Genomic DNA, 4,556 nt, shown 5'->3' with positions numbered 1-4,556 from the left:
GTTTCATCTACACTGCTCCACACCATTCCATTACCTTCCTCGTGTTTCCAACCACCCCTGAAGCCACTCAACCGACCTCTGCTCAACTCATTTACCTTCCAGCTCTCCCATTTCTCACATAGCTCCATTTACTTAAACTTTCGTTGATCCCATCCTTCCAGCCATCAACCCACTGCATGCACTCTTCCTCCATCTGACTTCTCTGCTCCTGAGCCATCACTAGTTCCATCTCCATCTCACCTATCCTCCCACACCACTCCAACACTTCACCATCTCCCAAAACTTCCACGGTCAAACATCCTGTAGAATTGCACAGACTTCCTGTAGACATCCCTGAGTTTCCTGTAGGATCCCCTGCAGACTTCCTGTAGAAGCCTGCAAACTCGGTTGCTGAGCATCCGAACGTGGTAGACATCTGTGGACTGATGCTAGAGACCATCAGGGACCTCCCCTAGCCATCCTGACCTTGCACATGCTTTCCTTCCATTCAAACCGCTCCTGCACAACCAAACCCTAATCAAAAGCATCATCACAATGAATCCAACCACTTAATGAAAAAATACAAAAACATGTCTTTTCAGATGCAAGTAGCTTAGATGCATGTATTTCAGTTCACTGCAAGTAATGGCATTATTGGTAGTGGTTTCATTCACAGTTTTGCATTGTAAGGGCCTAGCTAGTCAAATTAGGGTTTACTAGGGTTTCCATGCTTTGATTGTCTTTCAGTTTCTTTCTGCAAATAGACTAGTCTCCGTTGAGTTAGCTTTCGTCCATCATTCATAAAGCTTCTTCTGTGAGCATATAGAAGTTGGCTTGAGCCCTAGCGGACTTGTGCCAGCTGACCAAGTGACAGCTGCGACAAGAGCTGGTACTTGTGCATACAGCACCGTCGCTTCCAAGTTTGTACGAACTACCGGGTTGATAAAATTAGATATAGGAAGCTCCAGGAGTTGTAGCATTATTGCTACAATACTGGAGCCCACCATCTTTTTGGCGCCGTTGCCGTGAAGAACAAGAAGCAGTGGCCGAGGGACAGAGAGAAGAAGGCCAGAAGACCCCGACAACAGTACAGAAGAAAGAACAAAGGAAGAAGCATGAGGAAAAGGAGGACAAAGAAAAAGGTGGCACACCTATCTTGTCAGCAAGAGAAAAGAGGATGAAGAGCAGAATGGACAAAGCTGAGGTGGTCCACTTCAGCCCAAGTACCTCAACAACACCTGCAACCAAAGCAAAAAGCAAAACTCAGGCAGGCAAGCAAGCAGAGGTGGAGACACCTGTGTCTACAGGAAGACAAAAACAAGGGCTTCTACAGGAAGCCCGAAAGTCATTGAGAAACAGGCTCCTACAGGAAGCCTGAAGACAAAGAAAGGGTCTTCTACAGGAAGCCCGAATATCACCAAAGCAGGGGCTTCTACAGGAAGCCCGGGAGTGGCTAAAGCCGGGTCTTCTACAGGAAGCCCAAAATTGGGAAAGAAAGAATCTTCTACAGGAGGCCCGGAAGTGGGCAAAGCAGGGTCTTCTACAGGAAGCCCGAAATCTGAAAAGGAGGGGCCCTCTACAAGGAGCTCTGAGAGAGCAAAACGCAAGAAAGAGAAGGCTGGTATTCTTGACAAGGAGGCAGCAACAGCATTGGCCGCCCTCAGTACACCTCCAAAGCCGAAGGAGAAGAGAGAGAGGGAGACCCCTCTACCATCTGAAGCCAGGAGAAGCAAGAGGATAACCACGGGCAAGCCACAGCCTCCACCCAACAGCCAAACCATTTTAGGGGATGTCCCTACTTCACCCAGTGCAAGAACCCCCTCTAAAACATCAACCACCCCCGAGAAGGGAAGCCCAAAAATAACTTCCTGGACACGAAAAATAGGCCAATCGCCTTCCGAAGCCCGGCTCAAGGAAATAGGAAAGGGGGAAGAAGCACCACCTTCATCACCACCAGGGGCAGAAAAGGCAGGGACGCCAAAATCAGGAAAGGAAAAGCATGCTCCGGGCTCTAGTTCTTGGCCGAAGACGAGGAGCCAGAGCAAAAGTGCTCAGGGATGAGCAAATAGTTTAGCTAGGGGGTGATGATGAGCCCCAATTTTTGGTACAATTTGGGCTCATTTGGCCTACTTGCTCTGCTCAAACCATTCATTTTTTTATTGCTTATGCATTCATTTCTTGGTTTATTCGTGTTGTTTGTAGGAAGAAGGGTAGGCATTCTATCTACGTGACTAATACATGATGATTTCAGGTTTTGGCATTAAAAGGGCGCAAAGACCACGAGAAAGGAGACAGGGAGACAATGAGGTGGCACTGCTGGTTTTTAGGAGAGGATGTCCACAGTCCTGGGGATCTTCCTCGTGATTCCCACCGTAGCTCCGAGCTCCAACCAATCTCCCCACCGAGCTTAGAGGCAGCCAACTGTTCTACAGGAACAGCAGTTACAACTGTTCTACAGGATCAACAGTTTAACCTTCAGTTGGACAGCCGAGCTCCACAAATCAAGGAAACCTGTTGGACTATCATTTTGCATAAATACTGAAGCCGTAGCCTTTGATAGAAGCCTTTTTGAACTTTTGCATTACTCTTGTAATTGGGAAGTACGAGCTACAGCTCGGTGTTTGTTCTTCTTGTAAGCCAGTTTTGGCATGACATCAGATTTTTGGTTATGAATAAAGGCAGGCAGATTTTGATCTCATTCTGATTTTCTAAGGGAGCTATAGCTCTCAGGTTAGGGCCCAACCTGAGAGCAATAGATCTCCTCGGTGTTGTAATGTTATTTGCATTTCGTTCCAGCACTTCGTTTCTTTATGTTGACATGCAATTCGAATTTATAGTCTGCTAATTTAGTCTTTTTCATGAGATTGAATAGGATTAGTTTATGGTGAATTTGCTTCCAGTTGCTTAGGTTAGAAGAGGATAGTTATAACTCATTGGAGCTCCAGAAAAAGGTTGTTTGAGCTCACTGCCATCTCTGCTTAGGGATTGGGGTGCAGTCCATAACCAACCACCAAAAAGAAACGCAGTTCTTCTCACTTCCATGCAAGCTGCAACATAGTCATTTTCGTTGAAGATCCATCCATGCAATTTTGATATTGAACCATACTTCTACATTCCACTTCCATGCACGAGTTTCTTTTCACGGTTTTCCATTTCTGTTCATAGGTTTAATGGCACAGTTAACATAGGTTAAAGAGTTCTCGTTTTTTTTGACAGTCATAGACAATTTGTTTCATCTACACTGCTCCACACCATTCCATTACCTTCCTCGTCTTTCCAACCACCCCTGAAGCCACTCAATCGACCTCTGCTCAGCTCATTTACCTTCCAGCTCTCCCATTTCTCACATAGCTCCATTTACTTAAACTTTCGTTGATCCCATCCTTCCAGCCATCAACCCACTGCATGCACTCTTCCTCCATCTGACTTCTCTGCTCCTGAGCCATCACTAGTTCCATCTCCATCTCACCTATCCTCCCACACCACTCCAACACTTCACCATCTCCCAAAACTTCCACGGTCAAACATCCTGTAGAATTGCACAGACTTCCTGTAGAAATCCCTGAGTTTCCTGTAGGATCCCCTGCAGACTTCCTGTAGAAGCCTGCAAACTCGGTTGCTGAGCATCCGAACGTGGTAGACTTCTATGGACTGATACTAGAGACCCTCAGGGACCTCCCTTAGCCATCCTGACCTTGCCCATGCTATCCTTCCATTCAAACCGCTCCTGCACAACCAAACCCTAATCAAAGGCATCATCACAATAAATCCAACCACTTAATGAAAAAATACAAAAACATGTCTTTTCAAATGCAAGTAGCTTAGATGCATGTATTTCAGTTCACTGCAAGTAATGGCATTATTGGTAGTGGTTTCATTCACAGTTTTGCATTGTAAGGGCCTAGCTAGTCAAATTAGGGTTTACTAGGGTTTCCATGCTTTGATTGTCTTTCAGTTTCTTTCTGCAAATAGACTAGTCTCCGTTGAGTTAGCTTTCGTCCATCATTCATAAAGCTTCTTCTGTGAGCATATAGAAGTTGGCTTGAGCCCTAGCGGACTTGTGCCAGCTGACCAAGTGACAGCTGCGACAAGATCTAGTACTTGTGCATACAACACCGTCGCTTCCAAGTTTGTACGAACTACCGGGTTGATAAAATTAGAGATAGGAAGCTCTAGGAGTTGTAGCATTATTGCTACAATACTGGAGCCCCAATTTTTGGTACAATTTGTGCTCATTTGGCCTACTTGCTCTGCCCAAACCATTCATTTTTTATTGCTTATGCATTCATTTCTTGGTTTATTCGTGTTGTTTGTAGGAAGAAGGGTAGGCATTCTATCTACGTGACTAATACATGATGATTTCAGGTTTTTGGCATTAAAAGGGAGCAAAGACCACGAGAAAGGAGACAAGGAGACAATAAGGTGGCACTGCTGGTTTTTAGGAGAGGATGTCCACGGTCTTGGGGACCTTCCTCGTGATTCCCACCATAGCTCCGAGCTCCAACCAATCTCCCCACCGAGCTTAGAGGCAGCCAACTGTTCTACAGGAACAACAGTTACAACTGTTCTACAGGATC

Source organism: Pinus tabuliformis, chromosome 7 (assembly GCF_031772625.1).
Source record: "Pinus tabuliformis cultivar Carrire ecotype Pingquan chromosome 7, CPIR1, whole genome shotgun sequence".
Taxonomy (NCBI): Eukaryota; Viridiplantae; Streptophyta; class Pinopsida; order Pinales; family Pinaceae; genus Pinus; species Pinus tabuliformis.
The sequence above is the reverse complement of the archived record's forward strand: the minus strand, read 5'-3'. Positions refer to the sequence as shown.